Here is a 25965-nt window from a genome sequence, read left to right as displayed (position 1 = left end):
TGGGGTCACAAAAAGTTGGACACAACTGGGCGACTGAACTGAACTGAACTGAAAGCAGACAAGATGAGAATGCTTATTACTTAAGCATAGGCCTGTAAACATCACTGGGTTGGTGGGAAGAAGTACCAATGTATTGTGCTTATTCCAGATTTCTTTCCTCTAGAGCGCAAAATATGTTTTTTGCAATCACAAAATATGACTAACTACAAGTAGGTTCTGGAGCACCATATTCAAGAGATGTGCAGAAAGCAGCTTCATGGGGGAATGGTTTCTTCCCACTTAATAACCATTTCTGCTAATTTAAGTTTAACTCAATTTACACTTGAAAAGAAACCAAAGTTTGGCTATGGATTCAACTGCTTTATCAGGGGAAGAGTTATCTGCTTTTGAAAGACCAAAAATGGAGCCTGGTAGCAGAGGGTGAATAAAGCAGGTAAAATTCTTGAGTTCTAATTAGGACACAAATACTGAAATATAGACGATATAAATTCTCACCTACATTCTTTGAGAACAGAATCATAGATGAATCATTTTTGCACCTGCTTTAATGCCTCCCCCCAGGTGATTTTATCCATTCCCGTGACTTTAAATGCCAGTGTATATTCTGCCCAGGAATGTATGGTGACGGTGGTTTAGTTGCTAAGTAATGTCCAACTCATTGCAACCCCATGGACTGTACCCCACCAGGTTCCTCTGTCTATGGGATTTTCCAGGCAGGAATACTGGAGTGGGTTGCCATTTTCTTCTCCAGGGGATATTCACAACCCAAGGATCGAATCCGCATCTCTTGCATCGCCTGCTTGGCAGGCTGATTCTTTACTACTGAGCCACCTGGGAAGCCCCAAGGACTGACATTGGCATGTAAATGCTTTACGTCCAAATTTGCATATGTAGGCTACCCACTTTGCTGAGCTCCGCGCTAGTGTATCTAAGTGGCTGATCAGCATATTTAATAGGACTCTCAAAACTAACATGTCCAAAACATAATCCTTGATTTCTCCCCCTGAAAACCTGCTCCACACAGCAATTTCCATTCCTGTACATAAAGTGAAAAGTAAAGTCATTCAATCATTCTCTTTGTGACCCCATGGACTGTAGCCTGCCAGGCTCCTCCATCCAGGGGATTCTCCAGACAAGAATACTGGAGTGGGTTGCCATTTCCTTCTCCTCCTGTACATAAACCACCACCCAATTTACTGAAACCCCAGATATAGATGTCAGCCTCATTCTGCCTCCTCTCTTGTACCATTGTCCACTCATTCAGTTCATCAGCAAATTCTATTGGCTGTATCTACAAATAGTACTCTGGCCCACCCACTGTTCCCCACATCCATTACCACCACCTGCACCCAGACATCATGACTTGCCTCTTCCACTGCAACAGTGTAACTAGTCTCCCACTTTCACTTTGGACCCGCCAAAAACCATTTCAAACATTGACTTAAAAAGTAAATTTAAGCATTGCACTGCTTTGTCATTACAAACAGGAAAACACCCAACTCATCACCCTCATCTAGAAACCTTTACCTAATCTAGCCTGGATCAGTTCTCAGGAAGTGAGACGACCAGGTGGGACTGACAGCACGAGTTGGTGGGGAAGTCAACCTAGCTTTTAAAACTGTTTACAGGCCTTCAATGAGAGGGAATGTGCTGAGGGAAAGACGGTGTGTAGCTCATTCCCAGATACTTTTCTAAGGATAGACGATTTTTCACTTATAGCACAAACAACTTGAGAGGAAAGAAATTCTTAAATTAATTCTAACTTAATGCAAAAAATCTAAGCAGCTGAACTGTAATTCTTCTCTGGCTCTGAGCATATAGTCATGATGGGGATCCACCTGGAATTATCCTGCAACCCAACAGCATAAACCCCCACCTTCCTTCGTTCCAGAATGTTACCTCTGACCTGTGACCACTTCATCCTAAAACTGCCTTCCTACAAAGAACTTGTGAGAAGATCTGCCTTAGCATTTCATTTCTCTGTAGTGTCCCCATCACCACCATAAATCAGTTTGTATTTTGCTGAAAGTTTGCCAAGGCATTATCCAGGGAGCTCTTACTAATATTAGCTGTAAATCCTCCTCCTGTTAATCAAATTCTCAGATGCTTTATTTCCTGAACTATATACTGCATGTAGCCTAAAACATTCAAGTTTTTAACCAAACCCAGACCAATAGTGGAAAATTTTAGAATATGGCTGCAATGTGCATTCATTCGTAGCTATTGTAGTGCTGCTTCTGAGAAGTTTCAATGGTGGTGTGAGTTTCTCAAGGGTTACGATACTCTCTCCTCTAAAGTAATCTGAAACATCACTGATGAGTCACTTGCAAGAGTATAAGTCACAGCAAACATCCTTCTTAAAACAAAGAGTGTATTAGTCCACCAGGGCTGCTGTAACAAAATTCCACAGACTGGATAACTTAAACAGAAATTTCTTTTCTCACAGTTCTGAAAGCTAGAAGTCTGAGGCCAGGTGTTAGCCAGACAGTTTTTTTGGAAAGGCATCTCTTTACGACTATTTGTTGGAAGGACTTCTGCTGAAGCTGAAGCTCCAATACTTTGGCCACCTGATGCAAAGATCTGATTCACTGGAAAATACCCTAATGCTGGGAAAGGTTGAAGGCAAAAGGAGGAGGGGTCAGCAGAGGATGAGATGGTTAGCTTGTAGCACCAACTCAATGGACATGAATTTGAGCAGACTCCAGGTGATAGTGAAGGACAGGGCTGTCTGGCATGCTGCAGTTCATGGGGTTACGAAGAGCTGACACAACTTAGCAGCTGAACAACAACAGTCTCTTTATGCTTTGCAGACAGTATCTTCTCACTGCATCCTCAAAAGCCCATCCTCTGTGCACCTCCAGAAAAATCTAATCTCTGATTCTCTTTTTCTTATAAGGACCCTAGTCCTAGTGAGTTAGGGGCCCCACTCATATTATCTCATTTAAACTTAATTACTTACACTGGGTACACATATGTTGACACATGAATTAGAAGGGAGGGGCACAATTTCGTCCTTAAAATATATATTAGCACTATTAAGAGAGGTGTCTTAACAGAAATGTCTAGTTAATCTCAAATAATCCAACACAGCTAAACTATAAACTAAAAATGGTGTCACAAGCGTGGGGGTCATGGAAACTGAGCTGAACTCAGTTCAGTTCAGTCACTCAGTCATGTCCAACTCTTCGCAACCCCATGGACTGCAGCACACCAGGCTTCCCTTTCCATCACCAACTCCCAAAACTTGCTCAAACTCGTTCCATCAAGTCGGTGATGCCATCCAACCAGCTCAACCCCTTCTTCTGCCTTCAATCTTCCCCAGCCTCAGGGTCTTTCCAATGAGTCTGTTCTTCACATCAGTTGGCCAAAGTATTGGAGTTTCACCTTTAGCATCTATCCTTTCAATGAATATTCAGGACTGAACTATATGGACAGAACTGTAAATCTAGTTGATGCCAGTCAAAACAAAACACATCAAAATTTCAGCTTTAAACAAAACAGTGTGTTCTATTTTTACTGCTAAAATGAAGTCTGATTATAAAGTAGGTACAAAATTAAGTACATGAGAATGTAGAGTGTTACTTCTTCCTTTTCTTCAGCGATAAGAGGGTCATTTAATGCACTGTAAGAATAATTTACTAAATAGCACTCCAGTATCTTACTAATTAAAGAGTGACTCAGGCCACGCATTTACATTCACAGAACTTCTAGATGTCTCATAAGTCAACACATCACGTAAACAACACTGTTTTTGTCCTGAATTAGGTAGGTGGAACACTGACCAAGTTCAAATTGCTAGAATACATGCTTTATAACCTTCAATTCACTTAAAGTATCTTGAGCAAGGGAAGCTATCTGGCAACTGTTTTTCCCTTGTTGATTCTGTGGTATAACCTAACTGTTCAACCATGCTAGTAACTCTAACAATATCCAAAACTATCTCATCAAATTTATGAGAGCACTAGAGGTTTGCAAGCCTTATCTCTTTAATTGAAGTCAAATAGTTGTTTCTTCGACCCTAAGAGTTGCCCACCTAAAATCTGTGACCTAATTTGCTTAGTTAATGAGAACAGTATGTCACAGTAGGTGGAATTTATCTGAAAATGAAAGCAGCAAATATAACTGAGCTCTCTTTCCTGGGAGGGTTTCGCTGAAACACACTTAGGACACCACTGATTGTAAGGAGGTAGTTTAGTTTTCACTAGCATTTCCAGCATGTGTGTTCTTACATGTGTAAACGATGAGACCAATATATAAAGTTAGTCATAATTGAGACTGTTTACTTGTTATTTAATTCCACTCTTACACCCAAGTTAATGTTATAGCTGAAAACTGGCATATCTAAAGATGGCTACTAAAATAACCCAGGCTTCAGATAAGAACTTGGAGCTAAGGAAGGTATAGAGTATTTGCTTAATAAGATAGAATATTAAGACTTTCACAAAGCTATACTATGACAAGTCACTTTTCAGTTGGAGGCTTATTGAGGTTCCCTGGAGTATTCTGTAAGTAAAATAAGGCCTCAAGTGTCTATGAAATCATGAACCTTTTCACACATTAATTTGCAGGAGGATAAATAAATTCCTGAATCTAAATCTAGGTTCTTTTGCTGTCTCTGGAATGCAGTGCCAGCTTTACTTCCTAGCACATCATTTCACCAGCCACTGTCAACAAATACTGTGGCCTTTTATGTGCCAAACACTGCTCTGGCTGTTGCAGCTGACAGCCTGGTGGAGGAAAGAGATGATAAATAAGTGAAAAGGAAGACTAAATTCCAGATGGTGATTTTATTCAATGAAAGAATCAAGGAGAATAATGAGCTCAAGAGTGATGGGGAATAAGGACCATACTATAAATAGGGTGGTCAGGAATGCTTTCTCTGAACATGACACTTAAGGGGTAAACTGAAGGGGAAGGAGCCATTCAGGTGAAGATATAATGGATGGGTATTTCTAAGCTGTTGAAAAGTCCTGAAGTGAATATAAATACGGTGTTCTTTTTTTTTAATTGGAGAATAATTGCTTTACAAAGTTGTGTTGGTTTCTGCTGTACAACAACACGAATCAGTTATAACTATGTATATCCCCTCCCCGGTGAGCCCCCCCCCACCCCCCCAGCCCACCCCTCTGTCATCACAGAGTACCAGACTGTGTTATATAACAACTTCCCACTAGCTATTTATTTTACACATGGTCATGTATATAGGTCAACGCTAACTCTCTGAATTCGTCCCACCCTCTCCTTCTGTCACTGTGTCCACAAGCTTTTCTCTACATCTGCATCTCCATTACTTCCCTGAAAATAGGTTTATCAGTACTATTTTTCTAGATTTCTTATAGATGTATTAATATGCAGTCTTTGTTTTTCTCTGTCTGACTTATTTCACTCTGTATGACAGGATCTAGGTTCATCCACCTTCCTACAAGTGATTCAGATTCGTTCCTTTTTATGGCTGAGTCATATTGCATTGTATGTATATGTACCATAACCTCTTTATCCATTAATCTGTCGATGGACTTCTACGTTGCCTCCTTGTCCTGGCTATTGTAAACAATGCTGCTGTGAGCATTGGGGTACATGTAACTTTTTGAATCGTGGTTTTCTCAGGCGTACATGGTGTTCTTGGGGAACACCAAGGGGACCCATGTGGCTCAGAGTACAAAGAAAAGTGGTAGGAAAGAGGTTGAGGTCAGGGAGCTAATTTGCCAACAACTGACCCACTCCTAATGCCTATGGGTAGTAAGGATGCTACAGAAGAATATGTGTAATTTCCTAACTAGGAACACAGAGAACCAAAACCAGAATTTCAAGGGCAGTGGAAGAACAGAATGACTTCCTCTGTGCTCCCCTAATATTATAAACATTTTTCTTTTCACAGAAAACTTTTTCTTAAGCAAGGGCCAAAGGCCACATGGTAAGTGGTAAATATTTTCGGCTTTGTGGGATATAAAGTCTCTGTTACAACTATCCAACAATGCTTTTAAAGAATAAAGTTAGCCAAAGATGATACATAAATGAATGAAGGTGACTGTGCTCTAATAAACTATATTTACAAAAACAGAGAGTGGGCCAGACTTGGCCTGAAGGCCACTTCTAGAGTCTCTAAAGAATTTCACATCTGTGCAGCTCACATCTACAACAAAAATATGATCATTCTAACATAATGTCTCTTTAAGAATACTAGGATAATTTTATTGTCCAGTGCTAACTGGAAAAGAAATACTTTATGAAAGATTTGGGTTCCAAATATTTATAGGTAATTTGCACATCCTCAACTGATAAATGGTATCAAGAAGGCCCCCCACACTGTGCTTTCATTATCTCACTTTGCCCATCATTCATACAGATTGCTTCTGGGTCATTTCATCCTTCATTTCAAAATAACTCTTGATACTAGGCAATCAGCCATTAATGCAGCACATATATCTTCCTGAAGTATAGATGAAGAACGTAATGAATTTACAGGACACAAAATAATCACCAGTAGAATACATTTTCCCTAAATATGTTATTCAGTTCAGTTCAATCACTCAGTCATGTCCAACTCTTTGCGACCCCATGAATCGCAGCACGCCAGGCCTCTGTGTCCATCATCAGCTCCCGGAGTTTACTCAAACTTATGCTCATCAAGTCAGTGATGCCATCCAGCCATCTCATCCTCTGTCTTCCCCTTCTCCTCCTGCCCCCAACCCCTCCCAACATCAGGGTCTTTTCCAGTAAGTCAACTCTTCACATGAGGTGGCCAAAGTACTGGAGTTTCAGCCTCAACATCAGTCCTTCCAATGAACACCCAGGACTGATCTCCTTTAGGATGGACTGGTTGGATTTTCTTGCAGTCCAAGGGACTCTCAAGAGTCTTCTCCAACACCACAGTTCAAAAGCATCAATTTTTCGGTGCTCAGCTTTCTTCACAGTCCAACTCTCACATCCATACATGACTGCTGGAAAAACCATAGCCTTGACTAGACAGACCTTTGTTGGCAAAGTAATGTCTCTGCTTTTTAATATGCTATCTAGGTTGGTCATAACTTTCCTTCCAAGGAGTAAGCGTCTTTTAATTTCATGGCTGCAGTCACCATCTGCAGTGATTTTGGAGCCTCCCAAAATAAAGTCAGCCACTGTTTCCAATGTCTCCCCATCTATCTGCCATGAAGTGATGGGGCCAGATGCCATGATCTTCGTTTTCTGAATGTTAAGCTTTAAGCCAACTTTTTCACTCTCCTCTTTCACTTTCATCAAGAGGCTTTTTAGTTCTTCTTCACTTTCTGCCATAAGGGTGGTGTCATCTGCATATCTGAGGTTATTGATATTTCTTCCGGCAATCTTGATTCCAGCTTGTGCTTCTTCCAGCCCAGCATTTCTCATGATGTACTCTGCATATAAGTTAAATAAGCAGAGTGACAATATGCAGCCTTGATGCACTCCTTTTCCTATTTGGAACCAGTCTGTTGTTCCATGTCCAGTTCTAACTGTTGCTTCCTGATCTACATACAGGTTTCTCAAGAGGCAGGTCAGGTGGTCTGCTATTCCCATCCATTTCAGAATTTTCCACAGTTTATTGTGATCCACACAGTCAAAGGCTTTGGCATAGTCAATAAAGCAGAAATAGATGTTTTTCTGGAACTCTCTTTCTTCTTAGATGATCCAGCAGATGTTGGCAATTTGATCTCTGGTTCCTCTGCCTTTTCTAAAACCAGCTTGAACATCTGGAAGTTCTCGGTTCATGTATTGCTGAAGCCTGGCTTCGAGAATTTTGAGCATTACTTTACTAGCATGTGAGATGAGTGCAATTGTGTGGTAGTTTGAACATTCTTTTGGATTGCCCTTCTTAGGGATTGGAATGAAAACTGACCTTTTCCAGTATTACCAGCAACTTAATGGTAGGATATCTCCATATATGATACATATTGGGGGATATTCTACTAGATTCTCTGGTAGAATAAAAAAAGAACTAGAAAATTCATCATTATTATGTTATCATATCCCATTACACTCCAAACCTGATTTAAAAGCAGCCAGGAATCAACACTTGGTAAGCAATTGTATGTCACATACTGTCTTATCCTAACTTGCTATATTTTATAATTCCCATTACACAGATGCTAACATCAAAGCTAACTGAGGTTACATTAAATATTACACAGATGTGGTATCAGGATTGAAATTCACATTTGTTAGACTTCAGTCCATTAGACCCCCATGTACATAGGAAATGAAGAAACTCTGCATGACAAGCTTGGATGAATTTATTTCTACTGATATGAAGCCGACTCAGGTTTTGAAAAAAAACTAAGAGACCAAAATGACTTGTCATAAATGTACTCTGACTAGGGAACCCTATTCTGATAAGGGTATAATCATTCAAAGCATTTTGAATTTGTTTTCTTTTGTATACAAACAAAATGGTAAATAAGACACATAAGAAAAGCCAGTTTTACTCTTTCACAAGCTTAATTTCCCCTGTTTAAATGTGATATAAATAAATTTAAAGGAATATAATTCAACCTGAACATACAATTTTTCCCCAATATTTCTCTCTAAATTACTTATAGCCATTTCCACATACATAACCCACAATGAGAGGACAAAAATTCATCAACATTCAATATATTCCAAAGAAAAAGCCACAGGCATGGTAAGTAGAAGAGCTCAGAAAACGACCCAAACAATCAAAGTATCAGTGAAATAACTTAGCATTCTAGGATGACTAATCTAAGGGAAGATATTTATTTAGAGGTAAAAGTTCTGGTATATCTTGCTTTTTTAAAGTATGCTTTCTGCATCAATGTTAGAAGCATAGCAAGTAAGTTAGAAGTTAACATTTAGAAAATATGTTTACACTGTGCCAAATAATAATGCTTTCTAGTGATTTCATGACTTTGATAGAAAGTTAAATTCATTTAAAAAATGCTATCTCCAAAATCTGATGAGGGAACATTTCATGAAAAGATGGGCACAATAAAGAACAGAAATGGTATGGACATAACAGAAGCAGAAGATACTAAGAAAAGGTGGCAAGAATACACAGAACCATACAAAAAAGATCTTAATGACCCAGACAACCATGATGGTGTAGAGCCAGACATCCTGGAGTGTGATGTCAAGTGGGCCTTAGGAAGCATCACTACGAACAAAGCTCATGGAGGTGATGGAATTCCAGCTGAGCTATTCCGAATCCTAAGAGATGGTGCTGTGAAAGTGCTGCACTCAATATGCCAGCACATTTGAAAAATTCAGCAGTGGCCACAGAACTGGAAAAGGTCTGTTTTCATTCCAATCCTCAAGAAAGGCAATGCCAAAGAATGTTCAAACTACCGCACAATTGCACTCATCTCACATGCTAGCAAAGTAATGTCCAAATTCTCCAAGCGAGACTTCAACAGTACGTGAACCGAGAACTTCCAGATGTTCAAGCTGGGTTTAGAAAAGACAGAGGAACCAAAGATAAAATTGCCAATATCCGTTGGATCATAGAAAAAGCAAGAAAATTCCAGAAGAACATCTATTTTTGCTTCATTGACTATGCTAAAGCCTTTGACTGTGTGAATCACAACAAACTGGGGGAAATTCTTCAAGAGATGGGAATACCAGAACACCTTACCTGCCTCCTGAGAAATCTGCATGCAGGTCAAGAAGCAACGGTTAGAATGAGACATGGAACAACAGACTGGTTCCAAATTTGGAAAGGAGTATGTAAAGGCTGTATATTGTCACCCTGCTTATTTAACTTATATGCAGAGTACATCATGAGAAATGCCAGATGGAGGAAGCACAAGCTGGAATTGAGATTGCAGAGAGAAATATCAATAACTCCAGATATGCAGATGACACCACCTTTATGGAAGAAAGTAAAGAGGAACTAAAGAGCCTCTTGATGAAAGTGAAAGAGGAGAGTGAAAAAGCTGGTTTAAAACTCAACATTCAAAACCTAAGATCATAGAATCTGGTCCCATCACTTCATGACAAATTGATGGGGAAACAATGGAAACAATGACATTTTATTTTCTTGGGCTCCAAAATCAACCCCTTTGAGGGTCGATTGCAGAGATTGCAGATGGTGACTGCAACCATGAAATTAAAAGACACTTGCTCCTTGGAGTAAAAGCTATGGCCAACCTAGACAGCATATTAAAAAACAGAGACATTACTTTGCCAACAAAGCTCCGTCTAGTCAAAGCTATGGTTTTACCAGTAGTCATGTATGGATGAGAGAGCTGGACCACAAAGAAAGCTGAGCACCAAAGAACTGATGCTTTTGAACTGTGGTGTTGGAAAAGACTCTTGAGAGCCTCTCGGACTGCTTGGAGATCAAACCAGTCAATCGTAAAGGAAATCAGTCCTGAATATTCATTGGAAGGACTGATGCTGAAGTTGAAACTCCAATACTTGGCCACCTGATTCAAAGAACTGACTCATTGGAAAAGACCCTGATGCAGGGAAAGATTGAAAGCAGGAGAAGGGGATGACAGAGGATGAGATGGTTGGATAGCATCACCGACGCAATGGACATGAGTTTGAGCAAGGTCCAGGAGTTGGTGAAGGACAGGGAAGCCTGGCATGCTCCAGTCCTTAGGGTCACAAAGAGTCGGACACAACTGAGTGACTTCACAATTATAAAGATGATGGGGTGAAGGTGAAGAAAAAGAGAAAGAAAGAGAACCAAGAGTTAATCTTCAGTATAACAGATAATATCCTGAATTTTGCCTCTGAAACATGTGCTTTTACACATTTACCTTAGTAATTTTTTATTGATTCTGTGTTGAAGTTATATTATTTCCAATATGTTGATTAAGGGATATATTAAAAGTAATTTTGTCCATTTTTCTTTACTTGTTGGTTAACAGAAATTTTCAAAAGTCACTCACAACTGATCATAGATTTTTTTCCCTACCTAGTCCACAGATAACCTCACCATTATTCTCACCATCCCAACTTGCACCATTACCAGCTTGAAGCTGGCACTAAAACAAAGCTCATTTCCTATCGCAGGAGATGGTACATGGTCATCACTGACTCTAGAGAAGAAATAGAGAAGAAATCCCCAGGTAATTCGGTTTATTGGTTTGTACTCCCTCTCTGCCACCACATATGAATCAATTCAGAGAGATACTGCAATACATCCTATTCTTAGAGGAAGGGCAGGGCCCAACACCAATGCTGGTTGAGTGGTTATGACATTTAGAAAGTAGAAAAACTCTTTTGAACTATACATCATTTCTTCTGCATTTGAGAGGAAAATGAGGTACACAGAAGTTAAGGAATTTGTCTTAAGTCCCAGAACTGGTGACTGCTCAACTAAATACTCTGAGTGGTTCCAATTTGCAAGTAAGAAAGCTATTGTCCTGAATTTTATTGTTGTGTTTACATTTTCTCTTGATTTGTTTCATATTTACAATGTGTACTATAATAGCAGCTGTAAATAGTGATAATGTTTTCAAATGTTATGACTCCAATTTCTGTCTTTTTTTTTAATTGCACTGGCTGGTGTCTCTGAAGAGACTGGGCAGTACTAGTTATGGAAATTTTTGCTTGTTTCAAGTGTCTATGGGAAAAACAATTCTCACTTCCCCAACAAGATTCATGTTAACTTTGGGGTTGAACCAAATACATTTTTATTAGGTTAAGAATATTTTATTTAGAGTTTTAAGCATGTACATTGACTTCCTTAACAGTTTTATTGGGATACAATTCATATACCATTCAATTCAGTGGCTTTTAATATATTCATAGAACTGTACACCATTACTACAATCTAATTTTAGATTCTTAATATTAATCACCCCCAAAAAGAACCTCCAGACACATTAATTATAACTCTCCATCCCAGGCTATTCCCCCATCCAAGGCAATCACTATAATCTATTTTCATTTCTATAGATTTGCCTGTTCTGGATACTACCTATAAACAGAATCACGCAATACATGGTCTTTTGTAAATGACTTAGTTTTAATTTTTCCATTGCTTTTTCAAAACACTTGGAGACTTATTATAAGATTCATCTTAGGTCTCTTACTATGATGAAATATACTGACATCGTTTTTTTCATTAGAACCATCCTCACATTCTAAGAATGACCTCTTTGTATTGACTACAGGTTTCTCTTTGTTAGTGATATGTTTAGAATTTTTATGCCAATATTGAGTTGTATATTGTCTTTTGTGCTGGTCTTGTTGGACTTTTGTAACAATATTATGCCTAGTATTTCATAGGAGGATTTAGAAGCATTTCTTTGTCATTTGGCTCTGGAGCAATTTAAATAGCATTAGATTTTTTCCCCTGTGTAACTGTCTAGACAGAGTACTTTTTGGAGCATCAACTCTTTGACAAATTATTCCTCCTATGTTAATTATCCTTTTGAATTTTCTCCCTTTTTGGGAATCTATTTTGGTAAATTTAATCTTCCTAGTAAACTATCCATTTCAAGATTTTTCAAATGTATTTCCAGTTTAGAAAATTAGCCTTCTATGATTCATTTCATCTGCCACTGAGAGTATTTTCTCTCTCATTTCTTATTTAGTATATTTGTCCTTTCTCCCTTTTTTCTTGCCTGGTTAACTGACATTTATTTCATATCATTTCTTGTTCAAAACCCAGCTTCTCAATATATATACAGATTTGCCATTTTTTAATTGTTTATTGGTTTCTACTTTACCTTATTAATTTTGTATTTCTATTTTCTTTTCTGTCTTTTTCTAACTCCTTTAGTTACCTGTTTAATTCATTTATTATTGTGCCTTCTTATGCATTAATGTAAGTACATAATGATTTATCCTCTGACCTTGCTTTCACTCATAAACTTTTGTGCTATTATGTAGTGTTTTCATTAGCAATATACTTTGCTAGTTCATATTTATTAATTATTTAAGAGAAAATATCTAAATTTCTATACACTGGGACTTCAATTATCTAATGTTACTGTTTTATTTTAGTGGATCTATATCACACAATTTTGTCTATGCTATTTTATTTTATTATAATTACTGAAACTTCCTGTATGGTATATGATATGGTCATTTCTTGTGACTATCCTGTTGGCAGTTGAAAAGAAGACATATTATCTTTTTTAAGGTACAAATTTTAATATATTTCAAATAAATCTAACAAGTATATCTTGTCCTTATAGTTTTCATATCCTTAGTTATTTTTGCCTACTTTATTTTTTGTCCTCTTGGTTTTGTTATGAACTGAAAAAAGGTGAGTTAAAGTCTTTTATGACTATTATGTTTCTATTTCTCCTTATTATTTCCCTAACATTTCCTTTATGAAGGCTGAGTCTATATTATTTAGTGTCTATTATTCATAACTGGCTTCCCATGTCACTCAGTGGTAAAGAATCCACCTGCCAATGCAAGAGATGCAAGTGTCATCCCTGGGTTGGGAAGATCCCCTGGGGAAGGAAAAGGCAACCCACCCCAGTATTCTTGCCTGGAGAACTCCATGGACAGAAGAGCCTGGTGGGCTACAGTCCATGGGGTCACAAAAGAGTTGGACACAACTTAGTGACTAAACTACAATAACAACAACAATTTCTAACTATTACCTGTTTACTAGAAATTGTGTCCACTAGTAGTACTGGTACCTTTTTTAGTGTATTTATTTTGTCTTAAGTTATATTTCAATAAACCCAATTCTCACTGTTAGCCCTTCTACCAAAATTTTCTCATCACTTAGAAAACTAACGTTCATCCACTTATAATCTCTTCTACAAAAATTCATAAGAACAATATTCCCTGAGTACAGTTAGAAGCAGCAAAGGATGGACACAGGGGTATCAGTGAGTATCAGCTAGTCTGTCTTGCTTTTCCAGTTCAGGTCTAGCTTTTCCTGAGTACTGGCCATGCAGACTAATAGCAAGCCCAGGCCAAAAATACAGAAGCAGAAGCAATGAGGGACCAATAACTCTCCACTGACCTTGACACTAACCCTCTGCATGGCCCCACTTCAGGAGCTGAATGTGGTTGCTTACACATCCACCACCACATACATTCAGTATCAAAATATGTAGATTCTGTCATTGAATTTGCTGACTTTTTTTCTCTCTTCATTTCCATGACCACTACCTTGCCTTGTTATAGTTCATCAAAAATATTACAACTTCCCTACCTCTGGTCTAACTTCTCTTTCTAAAACAAATTTTACACAACTGTTACAGAGCTCTTTACTGAATATGAATCTGATAATACCCAAACTTTCCCTCAGAACCCTTCAGTCAGATTCCATGGCCCACTGGAGAAAATAAATGCGTCTTTGTATGACGTAAGATTCCCACCGTGACTTGTCTCCCCAGCCATGTATCCAATGTGTCCTCTCACGTCACTAAAACACACACTGCTCCTTTCACCTGGCCTTTTACCTGCCTAAAATATCATCTCTCTGCCTGGATGTCCTTCTACATTTTCTCCCTTTGCTTACAAGTTTCTGGTCTTCCATAAAGCATCTTTTGAAATATTACCTTCTCCATAAACCCCAACTATGGTGCTGGAGAAGACTTTTGAGAGTCCCATGGAAAACAAGGATATCAAACCAGTCAATCCTAAAGGAAATCAACCTTGAATTCTCATTGGAAGGACTGGTGCTGATGCTGAAGCTCTGATACTTTGGCCACCTGATGCAAAGAGCAGACTCATTGGAGAAGATCCTGGGGCTGGGAAAGACTGAAGGCAGGAGGAGAAAGGGATGACAGTGGATGCGATGGTTGGATGGCATCACCAACTCGATGGACATGAATCAGAGCAAATTCTATGAGATAGTGAAAGACAGGGAAGTCTGGCGTGCTGCAGTCTGTGGGGTTGCAAAGAGTTGGACACAACTTAGGGACTGAACAACAGCAAATAAATCCCAACACAGATCAGATCTAGAAGCTTCTTTTCTTGTGTCCCACTACAATTGCATCCCAAGTTCCTATTAAAACTGCATGTCTGCATCTACATTAGACTGTGAGACACAATGTATTTCATTGTTTGATTCAAGATTTAAAAGAAAATGAAGTATAAGCCTGCAACTTCCCTCCCTGAATTAGAGACAGAAAACCAAGAACCCAGGAGATTTTACAAAGCAGTAGTCTTTGAAGTGAATTTCTGTACCAAAAATAAAGATGAACTTTTTAAAAATAAAATAAAATTCAAAAGGGGGAAAACTCACTAGCTGAGAGCTAAATGATAACTCTTTTTTTAAACTGTATTGCTGTTTACTACCCTAGCTTGTCAAAGTCCCAGAGACTCTAGAGGTAGTAAACAGGTGTTGCTGTCCTCCCATCTTTCCAAAGAGCACCAATCCTGCCTCACCTCGTGCAGCTGGATTCTGCATACCAAACCACATAGGTGGAGCATAGTGCCCACCCCACGTGAGCCAATCTACCATTTTATGGAAATAAGCTCTTTGCATGAAACTTTGTAAAAAAAAAAATAGGATTGAGGTTCAATGACTAAGAAAAAGCTTTGAAGTTCAAGGGATTAAGAATTAATCTTGGTAGCTGCTAGGGGTCATTTGTAAATAGATCTTTGCAACTTGGAAATCATTTCCCGAAATCAGCAGCTGTGTAGCAAATTTGGATTCACCTGGTCCTCATAACACACTCCCTCTGATATGCTTCCACTGACTTCAAGTCTTTCCCTACAACAAGCACCTTCAGAGTTCCTAAGTGTTTCACTCCAACCCCAGGTGGAGATTTCCATGTAAATCAAATATAATGTGATCATAGAAAGAAATCTATCATAGAAATTTGCCAACTTGAATGGTTAGAGCAAAAGAGTTTTAGAAAATCAATACAAAAAAGAGAAAACCCTATAGGACCCAAATATACATTCTGAACACAGGAATGGAAGTGAGGAGTACCTCCAGGGAAATGGCATGAGTTCCCATCCATTCTTTTCAATGACTCAATAGAAGCTAATTGGTCATTTTTTTAAATGCAAGTAAATAGACTGATGACTAAACTCAGCACTGAAGAATTGATGTTTTCAAACTGTGGTACTGGAAAATATTCCTGAGAGTCCCTTGGACAGCCAGGATAACAAACCAGTCAATCCTAAAGGACATCAACCCTGAATATTCATCGGAAGGGCTGGTGCTGAAGCTGAAGCTCCAATACTTTGGTCAACTGATGTGAAGAGCCAACTCATTGGAAAAGACCCTGATGCTGGGAAAGACTGAAGGCAGGAGCAGAAGGAGACAACAGAGGATGAGACGGTTGGATGGCATCACCAATTCAATGGACATGAGTTTGAGCAAACTCCAGGAAATAGTGAAGGACAGGGAAACTGGTAGTCTGCAGTCCATGGGGTCTCAAAGAGTTGGACACGACTGAGAAACTGAATAACAACAAAAGACTGACGACAGCATGCTCTATGAGCCCACAGAAACTGACATCAGAAATAGTTTGCAAGTGGGAGATGGGACCAAAATGATGCTAGGCTCCTATCTGCTCATGAACACATCAAAACTACAACTAGTGCTTGCTTTGGCAGCACATACAGTAAAATTGGAATGATACAGAGAAGATTAGCATGGCCCCTGTGCAAGGATGACATGAAAATTCCTGAAGCATTCCATATTTTTAGACAGCCTCTTCAATAAATGATTCTGGGGAAACTGGACAGCTACATGTAAGAGAACAAAACTAGAACACTTCCTAACACCATACACAAAGATAAATTCAAAATGGATTAAAGACCTAAATGTAAGACCAGAAACTAGAAAACTCTCTGAGGAAAACAAAGGCAAAACACTTGATGACATAAATCAAAGCAAGATCCTCTATGACCCACCTTCTAGAGTAACAGAAATAAAAACAAAAGTAAACAAGTGGGACCTTATTAAACTTAAAAGCTTTTGCACAGCAAAGGAAACTATAAGCAAGGTGAAAAGACAACCCTCAGAATAGGAGAAGATAATAGCAAATGAAACAACTGACAATGGACTAATTTCCAAAATATACAAGTAGCTCATACAACTCAGTACCAGAAAAACAACCAATCAAAAAGTGGGGAAAAGACCTAAAAGGACATTTCTCCAAAGAAGACATACAGATGGCTAACAAACACATGAAAAGATGCTCAACATCACTCATTACTAGACAAATGCAAATCAAAACTACAATGAGATATCACCTCATACCAGTCAGAATGGCCATCAAAAAGCCTACGAACAATAAATGCTGGAGAGGGTGTGGAGAAAAGGGAATGCTCTTACACTGTTGGTGGGAAGGTAAATTGATATAACCACTATGGAAGACAGTATGGAGATTCCTTAAAAAACTAGGAATAAAATCACCATATGGCCCAGCAATCCCACTCCTAGGCACATACCCTGAGAAAACCAAAATTGAAAAAGACATGTGTATCCCATTGTTCATTGCAGCACTAATGCAGAACTATCCCATTGTTCATTTACAACAGCTAAAACATGGAAGCAACCTAGATGTCCATCAACAGATGAATGGATAAAGAAGTTGTGGTCCAACAGATGGAGAAACATACCGTGTTCATGGATTGGAAAAATCAATATTGTCAAAATGACTATACTACCCAAAGCAATCTATAGATTCAATGCAATCCCTATCAAGCTACCAACGGTATTTTTCACAGAACAGAACAAATAATTTCACAATTTGTATGGAAATACAAAAAAACCCTGAATAGCCAAAGTAATCTTGAGAAAGAAGAATGGAACTGGAGGAATCAACTTGCCTGACTTCAGACAATACTACAAAGCCACAGTCATCAAGACAGTATGGTACTGGCACAAAGACAGAAATATAGATCAATGGAACAGAATAGAAAGCCCAGAGATAAATCCATGAGCCTATGGACACCTTATCTTCAACAAAGGGGCAAGAATATACAATGGAAAAAAGACAACCTCTTTAACAAGTAGTGCTGGGAAAATTGGTCAACCACTTGTAAAAGAATGAAACTAGAACACTCTCTAACACCATACACAAAAATAAACTCAAAATGGGTTAAAGATCTAAATGTAAGACCAGAAACTATAAAACTCCTAGAGGAGAACATAGGCAAAACACTCTCCAACATAAATCACAGCAGGATCCTCTATGAATACCTCCCAGAATATTGGAAATAAAAGCAAAAATAAACAAATGAGACCTAATTAAACTTAAAAGGTTTTGCACAACAAAGGAAACTATAAGCAAGGTAAAAAGACAGCCCTCAGATTGGGAGAAAATAATAGCAAATGAAGAAACAGACAAAGGATTAATCTTAAAAATATACAAGCAACTCCTGCAGCTCAATTCCAGAAAAATAAATGACCCAATCAAAAAATGGGCCAAAGAACTAAACAGACATTTCTCCAAAGAAGACATACAGATGGCTAACAAACACATGAAAAGATGCTCAACATCACTCATTATCAGAGAAATGCAAATCAAAACCACAATGAGGTACCATTACACGCCAGTCAGGATGGCTGCTATCCAAAAGTCTACAAGCAATAAATGCTGGAGAGGGTGTGGAGAAAAGGGAACCCTCTTACACTGTTGGTGGGAATGCAAACTAGTACAGCCACTATGGAGAACAGTGTGGAGATTCCTTAAAAACCTGGAAATAAAACTGCCATATGACCCAGCAATCCCACTCCTGGGCATACACACTGAGGAAACCAGATCTGAAAGAGACATGTGCACCCCAATGTTCATCGCAGCACTGTTTATAATAGCCAGGACATGGAAGCAACCTAGATGCCCATCAGCAGATGAATGGATAAGGAAGCTGTGGTACATATACACCATGGAATATTACTCAGCCATTAAAAAGAATTCATTTGAATCAGTTCTAATGAGATGGATGAAACTGGAGCCCATTATACAGAGTGAAGTAAGCCAGAAAGATAAAGACCAATACAGTATACTAACACATATATATGGAATTTAGAAAGATGGTAATGATAACCTTATATGCAAAATAGAAAAAGAGACACAGATGTACAGAACAGACTTTTGGATTCTGTGGGAGAAGGTGAGGGTGGGATGTTTCGAGAGAACAGCATTGAAACATGTATATTATCAAGGGTGAAACAGATCACCAGCCCAGGTTGGATGCATGAGACAAGTGCTCAGGGCTGATGCACTGGGAAGACCCAGAGGGATCAGGTGGAGAGGGAGGTGGGAGGGGGGATCGGGATGGGGAATACATGTAAATCCATGGCTGATTCATGTCAATGTATGACAAAAACCACTACAATATTGTAAAATAATTAGCCTCCAACTAATAAAAATAAATGGAAAAAAAAAGAAAAAAAAGAAGAAGTTGTGGTTCATATACATAATGGAATATTACTCAGCCATAAAAAGGAACACATTTGAGTCCTTTGTAATGAGGTGGATGAACCTACTAGAGCCTATTATACAGAGTGAAGTAAGTCAGAAAGAGAAAGATAAATATCATATTCTAATGCATATATACAGAATCTAGAAAAATGGTACTGAAGAATTTATTTGCAGAGCAGCAATGGAGAAACAGACATAGAAAATAGATTTATGGATATGGGGAGAGGGGAAGAAAGGGTGAGATATATGGAGAGAGTAACATGGAAACTTACATTACCATATGTAAAACAGATAGCCATCGGGAATTTGCTGTATGGTTCAAACAGGAAACTCAAACAGGGGCTCTGTATCAACCTAGAGGGGTGGGATGGGGTGGGAGATAGGAAGGAGGTTCAAAAAGGAGGGGATATATGTATACCCATGACTGATTCATGTTGAAGTTTGACAGAAAACAAGAAAATTCTGTAAAGCGATTATCTTTCAATTAAAAAATAAATTAACTTACAGAAAAACTACACATAGAATGTCTCTCGCTCAACTCAACCTGGGGACTAGCAGGACAACCAAGGCTATAAAGGAAGATCCACACAGAGTTTGTTAGGAAGGGAGGAGAAGTAATGTGGTCGGGACCCAAACCCCACACCCCACACCCATACCGCGACACAGAAGAGGAGGGAAATAGCAGAGGCTCAGGGTTCTCCCCCTGGAGAGCGAGGGGCTCAAGCCACATATTAGACATTATATCAGTGGAAAGACAAGCCCCTTTAGCAGGTTTGAAAACCAGTGGGACTTACCAGAGGACTGTAAGAAACCGAGACTCTGCCCTTAAATAGCACACACACATTCGTTTTTACACCCAGTCACAGAGATAGCAGACTGAAGACTGCCCGGAGTTCCTGTTGACTTGCCAGGAACACCCTAGGGCAACCCCCAGCCTGTCCCAGATTCCCACTCCAGCCCCTCTTGCTCTAGCGCTGCTCCTCACTAAGGCAGAGGCAGCTGTAGTGTGACACCAGCCCCACCATCCCTGATGCAGCCTCTAACTAATGCACACACATCAGGGGAAAAGGAAACTATCATGGAAGTGCAGCCCCAAACCCTTAAGCCCTAGTCACACCCCAAACCATGGCTTCCCTGCTGGCTCAGCTGGTAAAGAATCCGCCTGCAATGTGGGAGGCCTGGGTTTGAGCCCTGGGTTGGGAAGATCGCCTGGAAAAGGAAAAGGCTACCCACTCCAGTATTCGGGCCTGGAGAATTCCATGGACACAACTGAGTGACTTTCACTTTCACACCCCAAACCAAGGCTGAGAATGCCATCACACAACCAACTAGCTGAGGTCTCCAACTCAAGCCCTCCAGTCCCACCCTTGGCCCCCATAGGCAGGGACAACCATTGAGCACAGGAGAAGCCCCTATTTACACCAGGCTCTAGCTCTAGCCCCACCAACTCCAGCTCTACTTTCCACCGATGCAGTGATGACCAGCACACACCAGGGGAAGACATGGCTCCTGCTTACCTTTGATGCAACTCCAAAGGCACAGGATACAGGCAAAGTTGACAAGGACACACCTTCAAGCCAGGACAGGCAACTGTTTCACCTAACTTCATAGAAAGAGAGAGAAAGTTAAACAAAATGAGAAGACAAAAGACTATGCTTCAAACAAAGAACAAGAAAAAATAATCTTGAGAAAAGCCTTAATGAAACTGAAATAAATAATTTACCAGATAAAGAGTTCAAAGCAATAGTAATAAGAAAGCTAACAGAACTGGGGGAAAGAAACAAGTTAATATCTCTGATGAATATAAATGCAAATATTCTCTGCACAATATTGGCAAACCAAATTCAACTCTATGTAGAAAGGATCATACACTGTGATCAAGTGGGATTTATTCAAGAGATGCAAGGATGGTTCAAAATCTGCAAACCAAACAATGTGATAAAAGAAGGAAAAAAATACAATCATCTCAATAGACACGAAAAAAGGCATCTGACAAATTTCAACATCCATTAGTGATAAAAACTCTCATTAAAGTTGGTGTATAGGAAAATAGAGATAGCGTACAGCGGCAGAAATACTAACTTAAAGATTGGATTCCAAATTCAAAGTTAATCTCACTGAGCTGAAACATAATTAGAATACAAGCTATGTCATAACAACAACAATCTATCGATTGAAGCAATTCATGAATTTTGCTGTTGAACATTTCCACGTATGCCTTCTTTTTACTATATATTTGACATACTCTCTTCTCTTCTCTCAAAATAAATGACATCATTTTAAATAATCTTGAGATTACAGCTACTGAGATCTTTTAATTTTCTATGTTGGTGTTTTTCTGTTTAAATCACCTCTTCCCTGCATCATTGGTGAGGGAAGTTACTTACCCTAGGGTTACGCAGATGGCCATAAGACATTCAACTCTAGACAGATGATATGAGCAACAGTTATTTGTCACGTAAAGGCTTGATCCAGAGGAGGGGACACTACACATGGCCATAGGGCAGTTTTACTTAAGAACAGGATAGAATGGACAACCCGGGCTGTGGAAGGCAGATTTTGTAATATGGAAAGGGAGGGGAACCCCAAGTTTCCCACAAAATGATGTAATTGGTTTGTTTGAATAATTTGTGGGCTGACAGGGAAATGAAACCCCCTACTCAGAGATAAGCAGGAACTGCACTTGGTTTCTTTGATATGGAGGGTTGTTTGGCTGGAAGGTTTTATCTGCGGAAGCAAAGTAGGGAGGGGTACTTGGATTGGACAATGCAAGTCTCTTCCAACTTCCGCCAGATGTCAAGGCAACACATAATACTAATTTTAGGTCTGATACCATACTTAAATATATAGTTGTAACTAAAGAACACAAATTCTACAAATTCACCAGGCATAATTTTAGTCTCTATCACCTGTGAAATTTCTTAGATATTCTCCCTCTTGAGGGAAAACTACATCCTCTGATCAATTGTACCTACAGCAATAGGGGAATTATTGGTCCCTTACATCCCTGACAGAGACTCAGTCTTATAACTGTCCCTCTGTACCCAAGAAAGCAGCTACTATTTTGTTAACTCAGCATGTCAACCCTGTTTTGTAGCTGAAGATGACTCTTTTCCCGTAGGTATAATTTGTTTACAACACTAATGAAGGTATACACATGGCTTCAATACAGCTCTGGGGATGTTCCAAATGGAACATCATCAGCTACCATTTCATTCTTATTGCAAGATTTCGAAGCACTTAAGCCTCATGCTTCTTGAAAATTATTCTCGGAAACAGTTTGCCCTCTGATACAAGGAAATTTACGCTTGTGAACTGTGGTGTTGGAGAAGACTCTTGAGAGTCCCTTGGACTGCATGGAGATCAAACCAGTCAATCCTAAGGAAAATCAGTCCTGACTATTAACTGGAAGGACTGATACTGAAGCTGAAGCTCCAATACTTTGGCCAGCTGATGAGAAGAACTGACTCACTGGAAAAGACCCTGATGCTGGGAGGGATTGGGGACAGGAGGAGAAGGGGACAACAGAGGATGAGATGGTTGGATGGCATCACCAACTCAACGGACATGAGTTTGAGCAAGCTCCGGGAGTTGGTGATGGACAGGGAAGCCTGGCGTGCTGCAGTCCGTGGGGTCACAGAGAGTCGGACACAACTGAGTGACTGAACTGACTGACAAGGGAAACAAGGACCAATACTACCACTGCGATGACTGTGTTGGGAAGATGCTTGAAATCCCACTAGGCACACTGAACAGATAAGAGTAATTTATCCATAACCACTAAATAAGTGCTTTGAATATGACTGAAAGGTTTAGTTTCTTTATCCAGATTAAACATGCCCCCAAAATATTACTCACATTGTTCCTTTTCATTGTACAAAAGTAAATAATCCCTCCCAAATGATCACAAATTCTTAAATCTTAAAAACCTGAATTGATGAGATTTCACTCTATTTTGGAATTTTTTTAAATCCTATAAAAAGGGCCTGGTTAATAAATGTCCCATAGCCAGAGGGAATTCAACATGGAATCTCTCTCAAATATTGTTAATAACATAAACAAAGCTACATTTCTTTACTCAAAATGTAGCTGTATATAAGAGGGACTATCGAGGGACACAAGATTTTAGAAGAGTACAAGCATATGAAACATCATCCATTCTCGCTTTAAATACCAAAATGCCAAAATCATTCAACTCTAGGAATGCTATCAAAAGTCAGAAACTTCAAGTCAATGAGCTGGATGCCTGTTAAGGAGTACGAGGGGAGGAAATGAACACAAGAGGAACTATAATCAGAAGTCAGCTAGCCGAACACATCTAATACCAGCTTTCAGAGTCAGAACTACAAAGATTATTTACAGCAAGGTGCACCTGCTCTACAAGCAAAAGCCTGTGATGGTTTTCTGACCTCCCCAGTTGGGTCATGCCAACATACCAAAACAGATCTTAGTCTCCAAACCCTTAAAAATATGAATTTCTAAGCACTTGTGCTTCATCTGTGCTTCTCGACTTTCTTCCCTCCTGAAATTCCATTTGTTAAAGTCTGAAAGGTAATTTAATGGTATGTAACTTTTGATTTATGGTTTTCCCCTCCTTCCTTGACACACAACTAGTACTTCTCATTTATTTCTACTACAAAATAAATCATATGGAATTCCAAGAGAACTCTATCCACAGTTGGTCATTTTTAAAATCTCTGATTGGTTGCTACTGAGAAGTAAGACAAAACATCTAAAGACAATCAAGTCTTGTAGGGATGAGAAACAATTGAATAGCAAACTCACAGGCCAATAGTCAAATGATTTCTATAACTAGGCAAAGCTGGTACAGAAAAGTTTGTTTCAGGTAGCCTTTGGTCCTTTCTTGTATTCCCCTCTTTACAGCACTTTTCTTTTATCACCTCCTCTACTCCTGACTTTTCATAAAATGGTATAATTTTCATAAGAATCCCTAGCGTGTGGTCAGATTATAACACTCAATAACTTTCCTCTTTGCTTTGCCGTGTACACACATATAAGATGAAATCTAATAAATTTATTTACATCAAGATATCAATGACTTTAAAGTTCCGCCTTTGTAGCAGATGTGTTCTGTTGTAAGTCTTCCATGTACCTCTTCTCCCTCTTACATCAGTTAAATGTCTACTGACTTCATGAAATTTCCCTTGCTCTTTTTCATATGTTCTTGGTAGGGCTGCCAACCATAGCACATCATCTTTGCTAGGCTAGGGTGGGCCAGTGGTCTATGGTAAATTGACTGGATTCTGCCTCCCTGATATCAATCTAGAGCAGAGATTCTAAAGGGCAGAAAATCAATTGGCACCAAATTACTCATTGCTAGAAGCCAGAGAGAAATTCCACAGTTTCTGCAGTTGACAACATCAGCTGTCTTAGCTCTCTGCTCTTTCTGAGCAAGGATTGTTCACCTGTCTTCTATTCACTTCAGTTTCCTCACAATATCGTGTCTTTTGCTTCAGTTTCCAAGCATACACCCAAAGACACTTTAACGCACCCTTCCCCAGATGAGGAAGTAGAGAAGAGCTTGCCTTTCTCAAGAGAGATCTAAAAGTCAAGATAAGCATTCATCATCAAGAATAAAAAAGAGATAAAAGTGGACAGAAATTTGGGCTGAAGAGTGAAGTTCACACTCCTTGACTGATATTGTATCCCTGACTTTTTGTGTTTATATGTGAATTGCATTAAAAATTTGCAAAGATTTTACAATGTGTGTAACTCATAGTCCTCAAACGTTCCTTTCATTCAGGGGCTCTGCATTTCCCCTGGGGCTTCAGAGTCTCTTCTGAGTCTTCCACTTCCGGTCGGCTAATGAGGCAAAGAGAGAAGGTGAAGGATCACATATGATGAAGAGACAATCCTGAGAGTGGCAAACACCATTTCCACACACATTCTGTATGAAAGAATTAAGTTACATGGTTTTACCTATGTGCACTCAGATTGGGAAGGTAGCTGAGATGTGTGTTCAGGAGGAAAAAGAAGTTTATGAATTTGAAGCTAGCTATCTGCCACCACTTTACCCATTTCATAGTCTAGCAATATGATATAAGCATTGTGCTCATAAAAACTAATAGTTTGTGGTTAAACAATACTTTGGTTCCTATTTTAAAATTTTTCATCAACAGGTAAAATATAAAATTTCTATAACAGAGGATTTTAGAAGTTGCCTAGTTTCGTTGCTCCTCATTATTCCCTCCACGCATATAGCCTTTTGGTTATTTTCTCTATGATTCAGCTACCATATTCACGGCCTTACCTGTTGAAAAGAATAAGCTGATTCCTATGCATTGCCCAGGTGGACAGATATGATAAGTAAAAATAAGTTAAGGGGTAAGTAAATATGTGTTATCTCAACAAGTTCCTGTAAAGGTTCCCTTTGGCCATCAGTATCTATAACCTACCTCTGTGACTCTGGAATAAGGCCTTAAAAAAAATATCTTCGGTCCTTGTCCATGCACATGTCCATAGCAGAGAACAACTAAAGAATTGCTTAAAACTTGGTTTCATTCATTCTTCTTAAATAAAATTAAACATTTTCTGTGTATGTGTCTATCTCTCCCTGTGTGTCTCTCTGTAGATGGATGGATAGATAGATAGATTATGTAGATGGAGGGAATCTCTCTCTGTCTTGGATTAAGAATAAGTAAAAATCAAATTTCTTGTT

General features: G+C 39.0%; 1 non-coding gene across 1 annotated transcript; it reads left to right on the top strand.

Annotated features, from left to right (window-relative positions):
• The first annotated feature begins 16451 nt into the window (after nt 1-16451).
• On the top strand, nt 16452-16558 carry LOC122425955. The gene has a single exon (XR_006265096.1). It is a non-coding gene; the product is annotated as a U6 spliceosomal RNA (small nuclear RNA).
• The last annotated feature ends 9407 nt before the right edge of the window (nt 16559-25965 follow it).

The sequence above is a fragment of the Cervus canadensis genome, chromosome 23 (genome assembly GCF_019320065.1).
Source record: "Cervus canadensis isolate Bull #8, Minnesota chromosome 23, ASM1932006v1, whole genome shotgun sequence".
Taxonomy (NCBI): Eukaryota; Metazoa; Chordata; class Mammalia; order Artiodactyla; family Cervidae; genus Cervus; species Cervus canadensis.
The sequence above is the reverse complement of the archived record's forward strand: the minus strand, read 5'-3'. Positions and strand labels throughout refer to the sequence as shown.